The sequence below is a fragment of the Schistocerca piceifrons genome, chromosome 4 (assembly GCF_021461385.2).
Source record: "Schistocerca piceifrons isolate TAMUIC-IGC-003096 chromosome 4, iqSchPice1.1, whole genome shotgun sequence".
Lineage (NCBI taxonomy): Eukaryota > Metazoa > Arthropoda > Insecta > Orthoptera > Acrididae > Schistocerca > Schistocerca piceifrons.
Window position 1 is genome coordinate 434,429,979 of NC_060141.1, and position 23,803 is coordinate 434,453,781.

Genomic DNA, 23,803 nt, shown 5'->3' on the forward strand with positions numbered 1-23,803 from the left:
AGACACTGCAGCGCTGTCATCAAGCCACGAACGCCAGTCATGGATCGGAAAGGTGCATTCGAAAATATCAAGAAACTAAAGAGAAGAATGGTCAGAAAAATCCAAGGGCCCAGTAAGGTACAAGAAAGATGCAGATTGCGGAGTAGACAATGAACCGAACAGTTGCCTAACATAGTACATTACATGGAGAAACGTTGACTGAAATTTTACGGGAATATCAAGAGAATACCGGGCACCCGACAACCTAAACGATCTTGGCGTACACAGAACGCATTAAGAATATGATGTGATCACGGAAGTCAGAAAAGGCATGAAGGATGCTGGCATAACAGACTCACATATACAACACTAACAGACATTCAGCCACAGAGCACTAAAGTAGAAAGTAAGCGAAGAAGTCATGAAATTCAAGATTGGAACAACTCGGTCGGGAGAAAGAAAGAAAGAAACTGAGAAAGTGAAAGAAGTGTGGAGCCTGAGAAAATCTCACATCAAGTACATAATTTGCGTGGTCCTTTATGCATTTTTCTTTTCCTTCATTTTTCTCTGAAACTCTTTCATTTTCTCAGAATGAGCTCTTTTCCTATTAGCTGACGATTTAACACCAGTTGTTTTTCAGTTTGTTTTAGCTGAAAACTTTCGCATTTCTTGACTACTAGTCTCAATTTGTCTCTTTTGTGTATGGTCTCCTGTTTTATCTGCATTTGTCCTTTTTTATCTTGCCGCCCCATCTTTTTTACTTTGTCTGTTTCCTGTTTTCTACGAATGTGAGAATCTTCTTTGTCAATCTCTCTTCCTTCATTCTCCATAGATATCCACGTCCACAGAGAGTAACACGTCTTTTTAGGGCAGAATCATTATATTCCCTTGTTTGGAATCAAAACCCAATTTCCATATTTGTTCTTGATTGTACCTAATATTTTTAACAAACTTTTTCTTTCGGTATTTTCCAAATCTTCTAATGCCCTTTTGCGAAAGTAATGTTTCCGACCCATAGAGGACTTCTGATTTACAGCTTAGTTATAATGCCTTAATTTAACATATTTAGAAGAACATTTTTTATTGCCCAGATTTTTCTCTATCATGTACGCTCTTTTCATTACTTTGTCCTCATTTTAATTGCTTCTTTTTCACTTTTTACGTTTATGCCTTCAGGCAGATATTTAAAGTTATCTGTTTCCTTGATGTTGCCACGACTGGTCTTTAATATTCTTTGTGAGTTACATTCGTTGGTCATGTATTCAGTTTTTTCAAACGATGTTTGAAGACTTGCGTTCTCAGCTATTTCCTGCAGAAGCTCCACTATTTTCTTTTGAATTCTCTGAGTTCCATCTGTTATTACGAGATCGTCTGCATAGGTCAAACAATTTATTAGTTCTTCAGTCTATCGAACTTTATGTAGTTATAAACTTTTTGTTTTTATTTCTCTATTTTCCATTCTCTTATAACTTTTTTTCCAGCACACATCTGAATAATAATGACGACAGACTGTCTCCTTGTCTGACTCATGATACAATTTGGAATGGACTAGCAGTTGTTCCAAGAAATTTAACTTTAAATACTGTTTGGAAGAGATTGTTTAGTTATTTACAGAGTTTTCCTATCTACTGCAAATTCTTTCAGGGTTTTGAGGAGGGAGTCTTTGTCTATCGAATCGTATGCCTCTTTAAAATCAACAAAAATGAACACTATCGTTTTATTTGACATTTTCGTACACTTAATTATTTGTTTAATGTTTGGAATTTGCTCTGGAAGTTACTTGTTAGGCCTAAATCCGGCTTCTTACTCTCGAATTTGTTTACCTAATTGAGGATTTAATACGTCGAGAAGAGCTTTCTAAAAGATTTTGTATTCAAAGGGTGGTATTGAAATTCCTCTGTAATTATTGGTACCTGTTGTGTTTCCTTTTATGTGAAGAGTGTGAATTAATGCAACTTTCCAGTTTCCTGGAATTTTTTGAGTGTCCCAGACATTATCTGGTTATTCTTTTATAACTGTGGCACCTAAATCTCCAGCAATATTTAGAATTTCTGCTTTGAGGCCATCTTCACCTGGAGCTTCTTTTTGCGATGCAACTTTTGTTTGATGTAACTTTTAACCATGTCGATACTTCGTGGTTTCGAATTTTCGTTTTGAATAGTAGCGTGGAAGTCCAATTGTTTGGTCGGTTTTTCAGAGTTCAGAAGCTTTTTGTAATATACTGGCAGTAAATAGCAGTTTTCTTCATTGTTAATTGCGAGTTTTCCAACTCGAACATACCGATTGCGAAATGTACCGAGATGTATAGTTTTTGAATGTTTTGTAATAATCTTTTATATTTTTTAAAGTTCTTCTATACTTTTCAGTTGCTGCTTTTCAGAGCACCTCTTCTGTGGCCTAATAATTTTATCTGCTCGCTTCTTCTCAAAGTAATAGATTAATCAATTAATGCTTGTTTTCTTGCTATACCAGTTGCTCCAACGTTTCTTCTTTTGTTTACGTGGTTCTTCAAATTTATTATTTTGTCATCTGCGCTATCTTTGCTTGTTCTCTGGAGCTATTTCAAATGCAATATGTTTAACTATTTCTGAAAAGTTGTTGTCATCAATATTCACTTCCTTAAACATCTTTTGCAAAAGCATTCATTTTCCTTCAAAGTTAAGTTTTTCATTTTTTTTTGTCGGGCTGGTCTGTTTCATGGCTTTATGTTTCGGACTAAATCTCATGTGGGCCACAGTTGGGCAGTGTTCTGAATCAACTTACATTCCTCTCTTAAGTCTTAATTTTCGTGATTTCTTGAAAATTTCATCTGGACATGATCAATTTGAAACTCTGCCAAGGTGGGGTCTTGTGATATCCATATTTCTTGCTTTCTATGTAGTGTTTTGAAGTGTGTTACCATGATTTTAAGATCGCAACACTTGCGAGGGATTGCTTACAACTTAATAAAAACAACTGAAGGCATTTATTCCAACACCTACATCCAGGCAAATATTGGTTCCAAATTAACTAGATGCGTAGCAGTTAACAGTGATTTTAGACAAGGTGAATCTTTGATCCTCCCACTTTTTAATATAGTCAAGACGAGGTGATAAAAAAGGTTTTGGCTGGTAGTGTTTATAGAATGGGGAATGAAGAAATAAAAATCATTTTTTATGCTGGTGATGCAGTTCTGCTGGCAAACAACGAAGATAACTTGCAGAAACTTTTACAGGTATTTAACGTGGCAGTCCGATACCTAAATAAGGTTATATCCACTAAAAAAAACAGATGTATGACCGCATCTGTGGAACCAATTACATGCAAACTAGAAATAAATGGAAACGTTATTCACAGGTAATGACATTTAAATATCTTGCCATTGAAGTGTCCAGCAGTGGAAATGTCGAAAAGGAAGTTAGAGAACAAGTAGCAAAAGTGAACAAAGTGGCAGAGTGTTTAAATGTTACTATTTGGTAAGACAAGCATGTAAGAAAACATGCGAAGGCAAGAATATACAAAACAGTAGTGAGATCAGTTATGACAAATACAGCTGAGACAAGACTGAAAACTTCAAAAACAGAAAGAGTTTTTGAAGCCACGAAAATGAAAAATCTGCGAACGATTACAGGGAAGACACTGAGAGACAGAGAGAGAAGTGAGAGCATTAGAATAGTGGGCTCCATTAATGACTGCTTACAGGAGAGAAAGCATAAATAGAACGAACACATAGATGTGTGAACGGAAGATTGTGAAAATCGTAAGGAATAAATCACCTGCTGGTGGGAAAACGTGACGTGACAACCTCACAGTAGACTAAAGGGTACTGAGGGAAACAGGCTTTACCCTAGGAAGAAGAAGAAGAAGAAGAAGAAGAAATAGAGGAAGAAGAAGTAGAAAAAGAAGTAAATCATATTCATCTGCGTCATGTTAAAAGTTGGGGTGACGGGTGGATCTGCACCTTTTCTTGGAGGCGATGATTGAATTTCTATTTGTCAGCGTTTAGACAGAACGGATAAGTCATTGTTCTTAGGAGACGACGACGTGTACTTATATCAGCTGTAGAGGACTGATCATCACCTGGAACTACAACGGAAGTACTGGGTCGGTGCATAAGTTCGTAGCGGTTTTTCAGCAGTTTTAAAACAAACACAACGGATACACATAACTGAGATGTTGATCATCAATAATATATTCTTCTTTATTATTGACGACAGTCTGGCAAAGCTGGTGTAACTTTTAGACTCTGCGATTGTAGAAATCACGTGTGTGTGTGTGTGTGTGTGTGTGTGTGTGTGTGTGTGTGTGTGTGTATGTAAGACAATCTAACATCAACACCATTTCAGTGCAGTAATGTGTTCATTGTAAATAAGTATTATAGTAGTTCTGTTACATGTTTATTTCCTTACAAATAAAAAAACTTTTTTCGTTTTTAATTCAGTGCATTAGTGTTTGTAAAATGATTCTTACATATAGTGTTCATTAAAAAAAGGACGATAATTCCACTTGGGACCTGTGGAAGGTACATTAGCTTTGTTTCAGTTGTAAATATTTGCCGTGTATTATTGTTTTTCTGACATGTTCTACATCCTGGAGGATCTCCTCACTAAGGATCAATTGGAATGAAAGTAAATCGAATCTAATCTAATACTGAGGCGAAGAACCCGTCGAGCCACGCTCGGAACGCATTTCCATCCGGAAAGCAAATTCCTTGCAGGTTCCTTGATAGGAAGCGGAATAGGTAAAGATCTAAAGGCGCAACATCAGTTGAATAAGGTGAGTGCAGAATTACTTCCCAACGCAACTCCTACATACTGTTTTTTGTCAGTCTAGCCGAATGCAGGCGGCCGTTATCGTGAAGCAACATCACTTTACGCAGTCTTCCTGGTCGTTGTTATTGGACTGCATCTGCAACACGTCTCAGTTACTGACAATAATCGTCAGCAGTGATGGCTGCACGTCGGGCAGGCAATTCGTAGTACACCACACTGTCGCCGTTTCACGAGAAGCTCAACATTATCTTTTGTGGAAGCGCGCATGTCTTTTTACGGGGAGTTGCTGCTTTGTTTGGGCTGGACCATTCCTTTCTTTTCTTTACGTTGGCAGAAATACACCATTTCTCTTCACCAGTAACGATACAGGATAGGAGTGGTCGGTGCTGTTCACGAGCCAATTGATGACGAGCAAGCAGAGATGCACATATGGCCACCTGCTGATTTTTGTGATTTTGGGTTAGAGCGTGCGGTACCCATGTAAGCGATTTTTGAACCTTCCCCCATTGCTTGCAAATGTCACACGATGGTGGAATGGTCACAGCTCATCACATTCGTCAGTTCTCGAGCACGCTGATCTGGATCATTGTGGATTAACGCGTTTAAATGATCTTCATCAAATCCCTCCGTAAGTCTTCCTGAATGTGGAGAGTGACTAATGTCAGGACGACCCCATTAAAAAGAGAAAACCATTTCCTTGCCACGCTGTGTCCAGTGGCACTATGCCCATACACGGTGCTAATGTGCCGGACGGCGTGGCCGAGCGGTTCTAGGCGCTTCGGTCTGGAACCGCGCTGCTGCTACGGTCGCAGGTTCGAATCCTGCCTCGGGCATGGATGTGTGTGATGTCCTTAGGTTAGTTAGGTTTAAGAAGTTCTAAGTTCTATGGGACTGATGACCTCAGATGTTAAGTCCCATAGTGCTCAGAGCCATTTGAACCATCTGAACGGTGCAAATGTTTCTGTCAATGTCAACTGCTGTCACCCCTGTATTGAACTCAAACAGAAGAATATGTCGGAAATGATCCGATTTCTCCACTTGCCACTCCATTACCTAGTATCCACTGCTCCACTCACTACCTCGAAATGACGATATGTAAACTCAGATAGCAACAATGAACAACAAATAAAAAATTACATTCGATAAAGAGCCTATAGCAACTGGAAGAACAAGATGTAAAAAACGATACAAATTTGGGCACCGACCTAATAATTCGGGTGCCATTTGGGGCGCCCGGCAGCGCCGAGCCCACCCTCTGGCGGGGAGTCGCGGAACTGCGGGGCGCGTGTGGCGCGCGCCCAGTGCTGCTACCCTGCGGCCGAGGGCGAGGCGGTGGCGGCCGCGGCAGCGGCTATCGATTGCGGCGCGAAGGGCGGTGCGCAGCGCAGCGCAGCGCGGGGCAGCGGGAGCGGCAGCGGGCGCAGAGGGCAGGGGCAAGGCGAAGGCGGGCAGCAGCCGGCCACAGCGCAGCGGCGAGCGGCTGAGCGGCAGCAGGCAGCAGCAGGAGGAGTGCGTGCGGGTGCCCGGGCGGTAGCGCGCTACATCTGGCTCAGCTCTCCAGGCATGACGCGGCCCGCGCCGCCGGCCCAAGCCAGCTCGGCTCCGGCTCCAGGTAAGCGCGCCGGCCGCTCCCACGCACATTGATTAGCGACACACACCTCGCCCTGGCCGCTGCGCCCCGACCGCGTGCTCCTCGCCGCCCGCACGAATCGAGCGGCACCGCTCCGTCACTCGCGGGCACGTTTCTCGTCGCCCTCCTCTCCTAACGAGCTCGTCAGGCAGGCGGAGTTTTGCCCTCGACGAGCGCCTGCTGCGATTCTGCTCGTGGCTCAGCGGCCGCACGTCCTTCCCAGCCAACCCTCTACTTGCTGCAGCGTTCGTGTCTGCAGACAATACCGAAAGAGTCAGTACGGAGATCCGCACTGTGGAAGAGCTTCCGATACTACTATGTCGCTAGGTGTCACGTGACAGTATCCCTGCTCAGCCCCCTATTTTAGTCTACTCGCATCACTGCACCGGTGACTGTAGCATTCTAGTACAGTGGCGCGTGACCTGGATGTTGCAAGTTCAGATCCTCGAGGCGGAAAAATCCTGCACCACATATTCGACTGCCAAGACGAGGACAGATGGTGGCGTACAGTTCCCGATCGCCGGATTACACACCAATGTTTCACGTTAAATCTGTGAACTTCTCAGTAGCGTCTTGAGGAGTGAGAGCATGTTAGCTGTTGGTGGTTATTCTCCTATCGTAGGGTTACGTTAAGCTCGACGACCCGTTGATGAAGTTGGAAAGGAGTAGATTATGATGATTCACCGCTTTCCACCCTCTCTCATCATCATTGTCAACAACATTAACATGTCAATGCAATCTGCACGTGCCTGTAAATCACCCGAGTTTTTCCTGCTGATTATAGCGTAGGATTTGACTCACTATTCCCGATTATTTTATCTTCGCCCAACTGAGCTTACCTCTACCTGACACACGTTATCTCCTCTATTGCTCTTCCCACAAACAGTGCATGCGTGATTTTATATATATATATATATATATATATATATATATATATATATATATATATATATATAGTGTGTATATATCGGTTCTGCACATTCCGACCCTTTCCGTCACTACGGCAAAGCAGAGTTAGTAGAAAACCAAATAAGAAGGTCTGAATAATGCCTGGCGGTAGGGTGTGGCGGAGTTGACCTTGATTTTTATTGTCTTTTTATACGTGTCTCTAAAATAAGTTCAGTGGCACTAACGTTGTGTCGGCCAGTGCGACTGAAACTCACTCTTTCAATGAATTTCTTTGAAAATTATATGAAGGTAGCTGTTTGTTCAAATATTGGCTACGGAAGTAAATTTACTGGGTTCAACTCCACGGCCGAGGAGAGATTTCTTGGTGTTACCTTTACCTGATATAGAGAAGAGTGACATTCCCGTCATTATTGTTTCCACTGCGCGGAACTGTTATCTTTGTATTCAGTTCGGTGGCAATCCCTGTATCTTTCTTCGAATCGTGCGCACTGTATCAACTTGCTAACGGATCTGACGTTCTCTGTTGTATGTAACATTTCAGGTAATTCGAATTTACCGTTGCGACAAATCGGTTTCCAGAATTCTAACGACGAGGCGGGCAGAAAGTTGCAGGTGTTTGACATGTTAACAGTATCGCTGTTTTTAATGACGAAGCTGCTCCGACATTATTTCTCGATAGAAGTTTGGCATTAAGGGAAATTTTTTATACTTAAACTTGTGCATTATACTGCAGCAAAGACTGCATTGTTTATGTGAAGCTAGTCGGTGGGACATCGAGTGTCAGATTCCACGTTTAGTAATCCTTCCAGCAGAATATGAAAAGTTCGTGGTTTCCTATTCTGTACGGGACAAGTCAAGGGTATGGTCTGAGCCCAATGAATTCTATTTAGGTTAAAACGCGTAGTCTGTGTAGCTGACAGCTCTACCCACCCATAATCTATATTCTTCTAGTATTTTGGTTGTCTGTAGAGAATAAAAAAAGACACCCGAGATATTTCAAATGGCACATTCAAACATACTCCTACGATGAGCCGTTTTCAATGCTTTTCGTTGTTTCTACGCTTAGGGCTTAACTTATCACGGATATCACCTATGCTAGAGGCGGAATACTAGATAGGTTCGAAAGAATGGCGGAGGGAATTGGTCGCCGCCCATTTCAGGAAGCGACCTGGCATTCGCCTAAAATAATTTGTGGAAAGTACACAACTCTATTTTAAATACGAGTGTATTATCACAGCCGTTGTGCCGCCACGCTTGGTGCCGACAACGAGATTTTGACTGTCGAGAGAAGGTAGTTTCCATAACTATGTCGCCATAATTACTACTCATTGTGTACTACATGGCGGATAGTAATTCGTACCGTAATTAACCATCCTCTGCCTGCGCGTGGAATATGGGAAAGATAATGGTTTATGTACCTATGTAAACTCCCTCTTCTCTATTATTTTGTACTCATGATCCTTAAGCAAGATATAAGAAGGAGACATAAATGTGTTACAGACCTTTTAAATGTAAATTTGCAAAGGTTGTGAATCACGGTTTGTTCTGCAAGTTTACTCGGACGGGTTAAATGAAACTGTAAATGTAAAATATTGTGTGAATAGTTTACGCTGACTGATCTCACGCTGGACACCGTTTCCCTCCGCTCTGCAGATTCAGCTCATATCGTTGCCTCCTCCACCACGTATGCGGACGCTCTTGACCCGGCTGCATATTCACATGGCCGCTATTTTTTGTTATTCACCACCTATTCTGGACGACATCATTAGCAAGAGAAGCCTAATGCTGAATATTTCCAGATTTTAGCGGGATACAGTTTTTGGAGGCACTCGGATATTACTTGTAGTGACTTGTGATGAACAACAAAAACATATGCGTAGTATAGGTGAAGCGGGAAAAGATGAAGTGGTTTGTTGGATATCTGCTATTTATTTAGTAATGTAAACAGAAATCATCCATTACTAGAGGCCACGAGACGTTTCTGCCCTGATTCAGAGCTTATCCTCTGATGACCTACTTGCATCTGAGTTTTGAAAACAATAATTCCTTTTATTTTTTTGTTACGTTTCAGAACCTGAGCGTCAATGATGTTATTTTAGATTCAATACGTGCTCTGATTTTTCAACGACTGGGATAGAAATCAATCGTAATCTTGTACAAGCGTCTGGCCAAACTGTATTACAGAAACCCAACCAAATAGAAACAATGTTAGCGAAAATGAAACCTATATAACAGATATTTGGGATTCAGGTGTATTCAGCCGCAAGTGTGCCATTTCGTTCGGTAGCACTGATTGTGCTCAAGCATCACACAGTTTCGAGGGGATTGTAAAGCTACTGTCTCAAATGCGGTTGCGATTTAGGTGCTGGTTCTGCTTATTGTTCACTAGTAATTCATCAGTAAATATGTAGTCGCTTTAGGATTTCCATGTTGTACTTCCGTTTTAGTTTTATGTGATATTTCATATCACATGTGAGAATTCTGTTAATATTTGGCGTTGTTTGACACTGTACAAATATATTCTTGTAAAATAAAACTATTCCGATCTACTTAAACGTTGTTCTGTTCTGTATCAAGCAAGTGTCCAACAAAATTCACCTTTTTTGCGGTATTCTTTACTATTTTTCCGAGAGTACCGGTTAGTTAAGACGGTAACACCTCATGTACATATTTCATATGCTGCATACGATATGCCGGTCTAGTTGGTCCCACTAGCTAAGGCAAGTTACCGGTAATCAAAGGACCTCAGATTTAAAACTCAGGTGTGAGAATGTGTAGTTTGTTTTCATCATCTCTTATATTGTCATTTGATGACAGCCAGTGAACTGATTGGCACAGTGACCTTTCACTGAATCTCTGCCTAGAGGAAGGGCAGGAGATTAGCATATTCGATGTCTCGTCAAAGTCGGGGTCATTAGAGACGAAGCTTTTTGAGGCAAGGCTGCAGAGAAGAAAGCATCTATGGTTTGTGTAAACAACCAATATGGCATTAACACGAGACGAAACGAGGAAGGAGCCTAGTTAAAAATGAGAGAAGGGAGCCGATCGGTGAGGTGTGACTGGAAAGCATAGGTATAGGGTGACACATTCACTTATGACGGCTCTTCACCATTTATTTGCCTTTGATGTCTGCACTGAGGGGATCACGTACTTGGGATTAATTGTATCTCCACGCACGAAAGGGCAAACACACACATCGACGCACACGCACACACACATATTCTCTGATAGGACTTTACATATTGTCACGTGTGCGCTTATATATGCACCTGCTTTTTAATTATATAAGATGTATCCTTTAACGCTATACTATCCAATTTTCTGTAGAAACACGAACCTCTCTTTCAAGTTATTTTCTGACCTTATTAATTTACCATATTAGCCGAGGTCGCAAACGAGCTCGTGTGCTGTGGTCCACGACTCAGAGGTGGCCAGTTCAAAACCTTTCGGTAGAAGACATTTTCACTACCAGTATTAGTCCGGCAGGTCGGAGGAGAAACGATGCTGTAAAATTCGCAGACACCAGCATAAAACTTCGAACTTCTCTGCAGTGTCTCATGGAGTGTGGGCGCGTAACACTGTTGATGCTGATTTGCCCGTCGGATGGAGCTTCAAGCTCGGCGACTCCGTTAGTGCTGCGCGGCTGGCCTAGGCTGAGTGGCACCACTGAGTTCCACCCACTCGCTTCTCTCATCGTCATACAACACAAACATAACGCCATACCATATGCACAGCGATTACAGTCACCTTCTTTTAACACATACACTGAAGAAGCATCTCTTTAACTCTTCGTGAACGTAAGGCCGAGACATGCAGTAACTACATACTTATGTTCGTAGATTGATGTTGGGTACCGGAGATTGCTCCTCTGTGACATAAACCTAGAAAACGCTAGTACTCTCTGTGTTCTGCAATATCCATAAGAGATAAACTTCATTACAAATGGTTTGCAGATTATATGAGAAAACACAGAATTAGATATGAAAACCTTACCATTTAGGTGACGTAGTACTCCGCTCGAGATCCCTCAGCCAACAATGCTAGTCTTTTTTTCTTCTCCTTATTAGTAAAAGACTAAAAATTCTCATTTTTATCAGAAGCTTTAGCCACTTTCCAATTTTTACTGTAAATGGCCGTCATGCACTCATACACCCACAACAAACCAGATGCACATATCCTCTAAACGCATTCGTTTTATATTATTTCGACAGAAGTCCCGCAAATGGAACTACAGAAGAACTAACTAACCAACTTTACGTAGCTCGATTTTACTGTAAAGTTATTTGTCTTCGTCGCTTCTTCTGTGTTTTCTCAGATAATTTGCAAACCATTTGTAATGAAGTTTATCTCTTATGGATATTGCAGAACACAGAGAGTATTAGCGTTTTCTAGGTTTGTGCCACAGTACCCGAAATCAAGCTACGAACATAAGCATGTAGCTTCTGCATGCCCCGTTCGATGAGTCTGAAAAGGCTTGAGAACCATTTAATGGAAATGAACAAATATTTTGTGAGTGACTGGTCTCGGATACCAGTATCCTCATTACATAGAACGATAACGGTAGTAACCAGCCACAGACTTGGCAGTTGACTTTATTAAAATTAAAAAAAAAACGTTTTTGAAAAAAATGAGGTCACATGCTTAATGAACTGATTTTCCTGAACGTAAGAAATAAAGTAGTTTAGAACTACATCTGAAGCGCTTTTGAATGATGCTCGAAATCACGTTCGGCAGATGAAGCTTATGAAATGTTTCTCTAATCAATTTCATCTAATTTCAGACAAATCAGAGCACAAAACATTTGAACGTTGTTTTTTCAGGTTTTGTACAGAAAGCATGAAATATAAAAAATTTAAATATCGAACAGTTTTCTATTATTATTAAGGGTATACAGATCAAGAGAAAGAAAAAAAATCTTCAGTGTATGCCGTAATCTGATATTTTTATTTTCAACTTGAAAGAAAGTATTCCACAATTCCTAGATCACTGTAACCTTTGATGCACAAAATAACTAGGCCTTGATGAGATGAACTTTTTGACACTTCATTACATAGTTACACATTATTTGAATTTTCCCTTCAATGATGAATTAAGAATTTCTTAATTAACCTGATTACTTGGAAGCTAGTCGGTTTGATACCTCGTTTAGCTATTTCCGACACTTCGTTTGGCTATGAAAATTTGGACATAAATCCACTGTTTAATTTCTAGGAAGTCTTGTTCTCACTCTACTGAAACATTTTACCAAAAAGCACAGTTTCGAATTTATATATTCACACACACACACACACACACACACACACACACACACATATATATATATATATATATATATATATATATATATATATATATTCACACACGGATTGCTTGTTTTTATCAAAACATGTGGACGTTGATTTTGATAAAACATGGGAGCTGTATGGAGGTGACTGTATCAGTTAAAAATCGGTAAAGGTGATTTTTTAAAATAAAATAAACCAAAAATTGTTTGTGGCTTGTTGCTGCTGTGTACCGTTAACATTCTGTTTTGCAGAATAGCGACATTACTCTAATAATGTTTTTATTGAAAAAATAGGTATGTACTTATGTCAATTGTAATTATTCGAAAAGTCACTATATCCGTGGGTGGTAGTGATTTTGGCTTGAAGTAAGTACACTTACAAGATTTTGAACAATTTTTATTTGGGCTGGATTATGTGTAACACGACCTGGGAACGGGTGTATAGATTTTTCATCAAAATCTTCTCTGAACGTTTTAGCTGGTGTGCTATTTAGGCTGTGAGTTGGACGGACAAGATTTTGTCATGTATTTGTACAATAGAGCTGTAATTTGAGATCCGAGCAGAGTTAAATAGCGTAGGACGAGGGCCGATCCGTGATATCGGGGGCGCGACGCGGACGCTACCGTTCGATGGGAAGCTTCTGTCTGGGGACGAAGCGCGCAGTACAACGGCAGCTGCGTTGCAGGCTGCTTGCTCTGCCCGGCAAAGGGGTCTGTGGCAGGCTACGCGCCCAACTACGCCCTCGCCAATGAAACTGCAGCACCAAGAACGATAGCAAATAACGAAGTTTTACTTATTGTACGGATGGAGTTTAGTGATAAGAGTAATTATTAAATCTGTAGGTATTTTACGGGTATACATGACCGAGCGATCCAAGTGTCCGTCCTATCGAACGTCAGTTGCGTCGGGCGGTTGAAGTCCTGCATGGTATTGAGTATGGCTGTCCCGAACCCATCGATTCCAAGTTCGCATGACACCAGCCAGATCCCGACAAACGCGAGCAGGAATATCGCGGACAACAACATCTCACAAAGAACCAACATTCGAATGTGATATCTGAATGATAAGCCCACTGTGGAATATGCCAACATCTGCCATAGTCAGGATAGTAATGTATTTCCTTTCTTCTGCTGTGTTTATTTGCCACTAGAACCCTGTTCCCCGGGCCATTTTTATTTGTCTCACCCTGTATTAATAGCAATCCAACTGTGATTAATTCAAAACAGTTGTGCATGTTCCGTGATCTTCTGTGGAAGGCTAGAATTTCATAGTCGTTATATTTTTATTTTGCTGATCGTTAACTGCGGCCCCCCGAGGTAGATATTTCTTGTATGATAGGCTCTCCGACGTTACCAGGGTACGCCCGATTCCTTTTACTGTCCTGATCGCAAGTGATCGCAATCTTTGTGGAGACTCCTTTCGTGTGCCCCGCTTCTTTCGTGTATTAAACAGCATATAATGCGTAGTAAGTGGCCAAGTTTTGGTGTCAAGTAATAAAGTTATAAATGTGGGTATAATATGTGTGTTTCTGATACGAGAATAATAAAAAAATTTGCTGATGGTTTGAACCTGCAACACGTGTCAAATATAAACGTTCAGATTATTCGAAGTAAAGCCTACAAAAATTAGCAATCTTTTCCTGTGCTAATTGTCACCATATACGACGAATGTTATTGTCGTATTGAATGTCAGCACTCGGAAACGAAGCACAGTTTTCGCTGCTCCCATGGTAGTCGAAATTTGAGAGTAGTGCCTGGCAAGCGCTATTATGACAGTATTGCACTATTCTGGTCTCTCACCAAACCAAATGCAGATCTATTTGTCCATCCAAGGAGCCGTTGAATAGTAGGCAGGTTTCATGTTTTTAGCTTCCTTAAAGTTAACGACGCAAATATAACGATGATATACGTTGTAGCCCGCTTCTAAAATCGATACTCTGCTCTCACCATATTTATTACACGAAATCATCCCACTTGATAAAGATAGCGTTTTTAATTTAAGTGCTGCTCAAATGTAAAGCACATCTGTACACAATACCAGTCAAAACTTGAATGTATCACTGTCATTCTACTGGGTTCGTCTTTCTATTAGCTTGACACTTGAAACTGAGTTTCGTAGCGGACATTACGATTCAAGTTCCTAATCCATCTGTTAAGAAAATGATTTCGTAGGCGGGGAAAGCGTGTCATTACGCCTGGTAAAAATGTATTTACATCCTTCTGACAGGCGGTGGGGAATGACCTCCCAGCATATCCAGTGCTAAACGTTGTTCAGATGCGCTTCAGGCTTCGGGATATTGATGCAGAAGGGCGAGCGTTCTGTTGTAGTCACTTATAAATACGCAATTATTTCGAGATTTTCTCCACTCACGGGTTGGGTGTTGTGTTGTTCCCATGTTCGCATCGTCATAATTGATATTCCACCATTGAGACGGCTGTATGGGCACATACTGAAAGCCATAAAAAATGCAACAATGACAGCGAGGTCGCTGAAGCTGAATGACTGGAGTAACTATTTAGTGTGCTTCTGATCACACTAAAACACCCTTCCTGACTTCAACTTATTAAAGCCTAAATCCTGTAATTCGTAAGAAATATACGTTTTCAGAATATATAAGAGTATTTAATGTGTAGTGAAACAGAGACTGATAAGCTGTGTGCTTCATAGCAACGTTTCTGGTTGTGCTGAGCCACAGTCCTACAGATAGTAATTTTTGAAAGAATACACTGTCATTTGACTGCATATACCTGAATTTTACTTGTGTACAATCTAGATTTCGGCTTTCACGCCGTCATGGAGAACGATGTTCTTAGACCATTAACACCATTTTGCTGTGTACTGTGCTCTATGACAAATACACAGTTCACCACATTCTGACTTTCCCAGGTATGACGTGAATGCAAGATAACGTGCTGCATTCCAGCTAGATGTTAATTTTGTACCACTGATATCAATATTAAGCAAATGTGTTGAACGGTGTGTTTATCACCCAACACAATACACAGCAAATGAAGCTAATGGTCTAAAAAAATTGTAGTCGATAATTGCGTGAAAGCCGTGATCTAGATTGTACACAAGTAAAATACAGAAATATATTGTTAAATGGCGGTGTATTCTTTAAAAAAAAAATTCTGCTTGTGTACAATACGAGTAATTTCAGAAGTGTAGCAGTATTACCTCGTGTAACAAAATTTTACATGGGATAGTTCAGTATATTAAATGTTTGTCTGTCATAGAGGCATACAAGTACAACTCGATTAATCCACCAGAACGAGGTTTTTCTGAATGAGGTTGGAAATTTGTTTTAGTTTGTATCTCTTCTCTACTTTACCAGTTATGTTCAGACCAGGAAATCTTGAATTTCTGGAGAACAAGGGGGATTTATCTGGAGTAAAAGTAATGAATGATTACTTCCGTCCGTGATTCAATTTCGACTATAAAGTGAGCCTTCTCCTGTTTTTAACAGAAGAAGCTACTCCTGTATATAATCATTTACTAGACCGCTGTCAGATAGATGCAGATTTGTCCATCATTACGTTTCACTTGTACAGTGTGAATCCACTGTGGAAATAGGACAACTATATCATTAAGATGGCACGCTGGAAAATGCACTTACCAAGTGTAACATTGTTAATAACGGAAACTGACACAGGTGCAAATTTGCGATAATAGAAGCAAAAATGTATCAGTAAACAATGGTACGTAAAGGAGATAACTGCGAATTTTTAGTTGCGAGTCGCCCTGTGGCTGCAATATGAAATATTGTCCAAGTTCGTACAAAGTATTTCAAATGTAAACTTTTCGATTACCTGCAAGTCTCCATCTAACCGGATAGGTTTCACTCATGTATTACCTTAGCAATCCAACCGTGAATAATTCTAAATCGATGTGTAACTGGAACGCTAGAATTTCATAGTCGATATATTTTTATTTTGCTGGTCGTTAACTGCGGTACTGAAAAGGTCTGCGATGTGGATGCTATTCTATGATGTCGCCCAGGGAAGTCCGATTCCTTTTACTGTCGTGATTGCCAGTCATTGCAGTCTTCTAGGGGTCTCCTTTCGTGTTGCCCGATCACTTTGTGTATCAAGCAGCAGAAAATACACTGGAAGTAGCCAAGTTTTGGGCAAAAGTAATATAAACATTGCAAATTTATGAACCTGCAACCCGTGTGAGATTTGGACGTTCAAATTATTCAAAGTAAAGCTTATAATAATTAAAAATCTTTGCCAGTGGTAATTGTCACCAGATAAGATGGGCTTTTTATCGTAGTGAATATTAGCACTCGGAAACAAAGCGCAGTTTTCGCTACTCCCATGGTAGTCGGAATTTTACAGTAGTGTCTGGCAAGCAGTAGCATAAGAGAAGTGTGCAATAATACTTCAGTACGTTGAATGTTACAGTGTAACGCAACCTCGTACCTGATGTGGAGCTGACCCACGTTTCGTCCTCGCATTTAGATGCAATACTACATTCGTCTCGGCAGTGAGGTACGAATTCTTTCAAATATCCCCTTATCATCTAGTAAATATTGACAAGAATGTAAAATTCATTGCCCTAGTTCTTTAAGCGTATCGATGGAAGTGCTATACAGTTCTACTTATGTACGCCACACGTCACCTTACGGTGTGTGGTGGAGGGTACTTCTGATAGCAAATATCTGATACCCCTTCCTGTTCCATCCGTGAATGATGCGTGGGAAAAACGATTTTCAGTAAATCTCCGTACTTGCTCTAATTTCTCGGATTTCTTCGTTGCAGCCATTTTGTGAAACGTCTGTGGAAATAATATATTGCACGACTCGACCGCGAGCATACTCTCTCGGACTTTCAGTAGCAAACCTCTCCGGGATGCACAACACCTCAAGTTCAGAGTCTACCACTGGTGTTTGTTGACCACCTCCTTAACGCCACCGCACCGACTAATCGATCTCGTAACGAAACGCGCCATTCTTCGTTAGACCTTGTCTATTTCGTCTATTAATCCAACCCGATTTGGCTCCCAGACTGATGGGCAGCACCCAAGAATAGGTCGAACAAGTTTTGTAAGCCCCTTCTTTCATGGATGAATTACGCTTAATCAAGATTCTCGTCTTTGATTAGTAATCAAGAAGCCCTAGGTTCTGGGTTCAAACCCATCTACTGTTTGAACTCGGAATAAAGCTCATCTACAATGTTGGCCGAAGACTCCCGGTGTACAGGGTCACCCTCGTTCCACCACAGGCCTGTCAAAGAGGGACGAGGAGTGGACGGAGTTTCAGGATAACCTGCTGACCTTCGGGTGGCAAACTGTCCCTAAAGGGAAGAACAATCGGCAATGACCAACGGCTTGGGGATGCAGAAGGTAGTGGAAACCACTGCATTAAACACACGTAATATGTACCCACAGTACAGGTGGCCTTTAAATGAAAAAGTGTCATGATGATCTCTCCATTAGCAAAAGATTCCAGATTCCGGGAGGGGACGGCCAAGGAGGAAGCAGTCACGAGAAAAAAACCGAACAACTAACGAAAAGGTCACATTCTACGAGTGAGCGTAGACTGTTAGAAATTCGAAAGAGCTAGGGACGCTAGAAAATCTGAAAAAGGGAATTGGAGGGCTGAATGTAGATTCTGTAGGAGTCAATGAAGTAAAATGGGAAGAAGATAAACACTTCTGACGAATACAGGATAGTAGAAACTGCAGCAAAGAAACTGTATAATGTCCGTAGAATTCGTTATGAATAGGGACGTAGCTCAGAGAATGAGTTAATCTGAACAATTTAGTGTAGGGTTGTTCACACCAGAGTAGATAGCAAACCAACCCCAGCAACAATACTTCAGGTATACATTCCAACGTCAAAAGCAGAAGATGTAGAGAAAGTGTATGAGGACACTGAACGGGTAGTTCAGTCTGTAATGAGAAATGAAAATCTAATAATCATGGGGGACTGGAAAGCAAGAGAAGGAATAGACGACAGTGTTATGGGAGAATATGGGACTGGTAGTAGGAATGAGAGAGGCGAAAAACTAATTGAGATCTGCAATAAATTTCAGCCAGTAATAACGAATACAATGTTCAAAAATAACGAGTGGAGGAGGTATACCTGGAAAAGGCCCGGAGACATGGGAAGATTCCAGCTGGGTTAGATGATGGTCAGACAGATCTCCAAATTATTTATTGGATGCAGAAGATAAGGCAAGGCGTGTGGAGGTTCCACGCAGATTCAACGAGCAAAGGCACATACGACAAAGCCTGACTAGAAGGGAAAACAAAATGACAGGATACGTGTAAAGCATCACGGAACAACTCCCACAGTACTAAAGGGTGCTGTAGAGGCTGAAAACTGCAGAGGAAGACAGAGATGGAATACATCCGACAACAACTGAGCAAATAGGTGCAATGCTGCTCTGAGATGGACAGGTTGGTGAAAGGCAGGAATTCGTCGCGGATCGTATCAGACAAGTCGGAAGACTGATGACACAAAAAACTCATTCTCTTCCTTTTTCTTCCCACCCCTAACCCCACAACTTTCCCCAGGTGTGTTAAAGAGTGTCGTAAACAAACAGTATTGTTTCCCCGAATAGTGTACCAGGTTTGATTCTTATTGCTCGAAGCGTTCCAGAGTTACGATTTCTGTGTCACCCATATCTACCGCCAATCCTACATCCGTGGATTAAATATCGTTGCCGGCCGGTGTGGCCAAGCGGTTAAAGGCGCTACAGTCTGGAACCGCGCGACCGCTTCGGTCGCAGGTTCGAATCCTGCCTCGGGCATGGATGTGTGTGATGTCCTTAGGTTAGTTAGGTTTAAGTAGTTCTAAGTTCTAGGGGACTGATGACCTTAGAAGTTACCTCCCATAGTGCTCAGAGCCATTTGAACCATTTGAACCATTAAATATCGTCAAGACCGATACCCATTTACATCTACATCTACATCTATACTCTGAAAACCACCGTGAGGAGCATGGCAGAGGGTACGTCGCGTTGTATCAGTTGTTAGGGTTTCTTCCTGTTCCATTCACGTATGGTACGTGGGAAGAAAGATTGTTTGAATGCCTCTGTGCATGCAGTAATTATCCTAATCTTAACGTCACGATCCCTGTGTGAGTGATACCTAGGGGGTTGTAGTATACCCCTACAGTAATCATTTAAAGCCGGTTCTTGAAACTTTTTTTAACAGACGTTCTAGGGATAGTTTGCGTCCGTCTTCAAGAGTCTGCCATTTTAGTTCCTTCAGTATCTCTGTGACATTCTCCCATGGATTAAATAAGACTTGAAAACTATGGATTCCGGCGCTGATGTAGTTTTCGAGTAATTTGAAATGTCATCTTTGTTCATGCACGGGACTCGAATTTAGATGAAGTGGGCTTTAATCCACTTTCGGATATCCAGATGAACTTTTTTTTATTTTTCTGAATCGTTCCAAACTAATGCTGGAATGGTTTCTCTGACAAAGGCACTACCGTTTCCTTTCCCTGCCCTACTCTAAGAAAGCGCTTCACCCTTTTGATCGCCGAGAACGAGCGGTTTTTGAAACAGCTAGTTTACTGCTCGTAGCCGGCCGGTGTGGCCGAGCGGTTCTAGGCGCTACAGTCTGGAACCGAGCGACCGCTACGGTCGTAGGTTCGAATCCTGCCTCGGGCATGGATGTGTGTGATGTCCTTAGGTTGGTTAGGTTTAATTAGTTCTAAGTCCTAGGTGAATGATGAACTCAGAAGTTAAGTCGCATAGTGCCCAGAGCCATTTTACTGCTCGTAGATAGGTAGGTGGAAGAACCAACGGTCATTGACCTCGCTACTCAAGGCCTTTTCAAGAGATACGGAGCTGTGGGTGGTAGAACGAAACATGTTTGCATACTCGTATCTGTGTCTATCTGCGTAATGGTGAATTTGTCATGTTGGTATATCGGGTTTTTCGGTTTCATTTCAACATTAAGCGCAGTTATGTCATTTCTACCTGCAGTATAATTCTTAGGTGCTTTCATAGTCTGAGAATAACATGAAGCCTTGCACAGAAGCCACCTACTTCGAATAAAGTGCAAGGGCTTCAAAAAGCACCGAGAGTTTAAGACAGGGTCCAAAGCGATTTGTATGAAATACGAGCGTGAGTGAAGATTACTTCACGAGCCAGAGCGCAAGGTAGTGTTAAATGATTTAAAATTACATCCATACAAGATGCGTATTGTTCGACAGCTTAGGATAATGCATTATGGTCAACGAGACGACTGTATTCTGGGAATGGTAATGCTTCCTAAAGAAAATGAAAGCACAATAATTGTAGGAGATTGGGCTTGCTCTCATTTGCTTGAAGTAGTTATTATAATTTCCGCTACAAGCGAATGGGGAGCATCGTAAAATATGTTAAAAGTCTCTCCATTCAGTGCTTGTAAAAAACAGTGTGGTATGCCATTAGCATTTCCGCCATCTCTGGCGCACTTTCTTCTTTTTTTAAAGATGAGGATTATGTTACATTGGCAGCCACATGTAAGAAGACGACTGCTTAACGTGCAAAATGTTCATTTCTAACAGATTTGTGCAATCCCCGTATCTTCTACATTCTCTATTCGGCTCAGATTATTAAAAATGTTCAGTGCATAATTTCTTACTTCGACGAATTTATTGTACATGTGACAAAATAGCGCGAGAATGAGAAGTACGCCTACAAATGACTTTTTAAACTCATCTTACTTGCTTGTTGAGCTAAGTCTTCGTTGTTGTTCATGTTTAAAGTGCTCTGCCTTCTTCTTTCCGATGTTTCCTTGTATAACAAGTAGTGTATCGGCTTTTTTATCAGTGAATTACACATTTTTTGTGTTTTTTTCCTCCTATAAACACATCCTATACAATATCTCCAATCGAAAAAACTGCACATCAGTTGAATAGTTCCATTATCCTACTATCACAACTTGTTGAACCTGAATGACCACGAGCTACGCACCTTGATTGGTGACGCCAAAGGAGAAGTGTCTAACCGAGAACTTTCTGCCACGCTTATTTTTACAACTTACACGTTTTGGTTGGTTTACAATTTCTTACTTCTTAAAAACGATTTTTTAATTAATTATAACTTTGAAGTTGAGTTTTCAACGTTTTTTTTTTGTACAACATTATTTTGATTCTGAGCCGCAAAATTGGCGCACATTTCCATAAAACTCACTAATTTCACATAAATGTCTTTAAAAATCAAAATTTTAAAAATTGATGTCGTAAATTACATTAGAAGTTTGCAGTAGATTTAGAAACACCGAAAAACAGTGCTTTCTTCCTTACATTCGTATTTCAAATAATATCATGAGAAAAATGTTCCAACAAAGCCGACGTTTCTTTGACGACGTATAAACTTAATTTATATCGAACTTTGTCACACTCATGAACAACGAATAAAAATTAAGTTTACTAAGCCAGTTTGGACAGATATATGACACCGCACACGCTGCAAGATAGCCGGTGGACGTGATTTAATGCTTATTTGAAGAATAGGTGATTACATGCTTTGGCCACGTCCTACGATTTTCAAGGTCCACTGATTGCACCGTTTGCAACTTATTCTGGTCGAGATACTTCAAACAACATTTCTGCACTCCTAGAAATTGGAAAAAAAAATGATCGAGAGGTGATGGGATTTTCAACAAAGGCATGAAAACTGCATTCAGGAAAAAAGACGTTGCTTGCCTACCATTACCTTTCAACCTTAATGCTGTATAATATGGCACGTCATTATGAAGTTTTTCATATAATGAAGTTACTTTCTCATTCAAAACGGAGTGAGTTCTGTCCCTTTCAAAAACGTCTGTTTCCCGTTGGTCACCCTGTACATATTATGCAACATATGATTGATTCCATGATAAGCGCACTTCATATAACTATCTGGACAGTTGACTGTAGTGTGCAAAAATATAGATTTTTTTTAAGTCACTAGACTTTCCTGGGACTATATCTGTTCCGTTTCAGGAACCCGCTGGGGTAGCTTTATTGGAGCTTAAAGTATCAGAGCGGAATCAAATCAGTGTACAGCGCCATGACGGCAGTACTGTAGCTTATCTTGATAGCGACACTGCTCAAGTAGCAGCGATAGCACAGTAACACCATGCAATCACTGCATATTATAAGGTAACGCATCTACACATTATATTCTAAATCGTCAATTGAGCCTTTCTGTTGTGATCTTGCTTCGAAAAACGATTGCCTGGCTTTAGTAATAATCTTCGATTCTATTAGAGAGAAATCTCTTTTAGGAGGGGGTGGAATGGGTAGAATATTTACTCTGTACATTACAGTTTTAAATATCCGGCGGTGGAATCCTTCAAGCCACAGTGGTAGGTTCAGCAATGAGAAAATCTCCACCGCCTGTTGGCTTCTTTTTAACATTTATCAGTTTTTCATCAAACGACATCCTTTTTTTAAATTATCATCACCAAAACCTTAAAAGTAATTTTCATTATTTCTCTCAAGTAGCTTTTGTCTTAAACGTATATATAATAAGTAAACACGCATTTGAAACATTAACTACCATTCAAGCGTAGTAGGTTCCCCCGGATACATATTTCACATGTCATTTCCATTTAGCTTTGAAGATGAATTACTGCATTATGTATTGCTATCAATTATGTGAACGAAAGACTTGAATTACATAGATATTTATGGATTAATATTTGATTTGTGGTTGAAAATGCTATTCTGCTTCGTAATAATCACTCACGATGATACTAGAAAGTGCTGGAAGTAATGCTTCCGCATTTTATATTCTGTTCTCAATGTCGGTTGAGGTATTGCATGACATGTAAGTTAGTCGGTCGACTTTCCGCTTTGATGACTGAAGCTACAACATTATACCGCTGCTAGAGGGCTCCGAATTGTAGCGTGTGGCATGATGGTGCTTAACATAACTATGTCGGTGAGTGAGAAACAGCGTGTTGTAATCCCAGAAAACTACCTCCAATTGAAATCCACGGAAGAGTGAATAATGTGCACTGTGATGATTGCATCGACATCAGTAGTGTGTGATGTTGGGTTGTTCGTGCGCATAATAAAGGAGACAGAGCTTGGAGTGTTTCCAAAACTTAAAGAACACCGCCAGGACTTCACTTTGATAGTACTGAAGCGGTGCAGGCAGAGGCGAGGTTGTGACACCGGCAACAAAGTCAAACATTTACAATAATGATATCAACAAACTGGTCTCTAGTTGATGAAAATATGTTCGTCGGCGGGGTGACTATGTTGAGAAATAAATACTTTGGCATGCAGAATAAATATGTAGAATGTTTTATTTA

General features: G+C 40.8%; 1 long non-coding RNA gene across 1 annotated transcript in view; it reads left to right on the plus strand.

The window, feature by feature from the left end:
• Positions 1 to 6,229: 6,229 nt before the first annotated feature.
• The window catches only part of LOC124796426, a 687,048-nt gene continuing 669,474 nt past the window's right edge, over positions 6,230 to 23,803 (plus strand). Inside the window, exon 1 of the long non-coding RNA XR_007016766.1 lies at positions 6,230 to 6,342. This is a non-coding gene — a long non-coding RNA (uncharacterized LOC124796426). The remainder of the gene's footprint in view (positions 6,343 to 23,803) is intronic.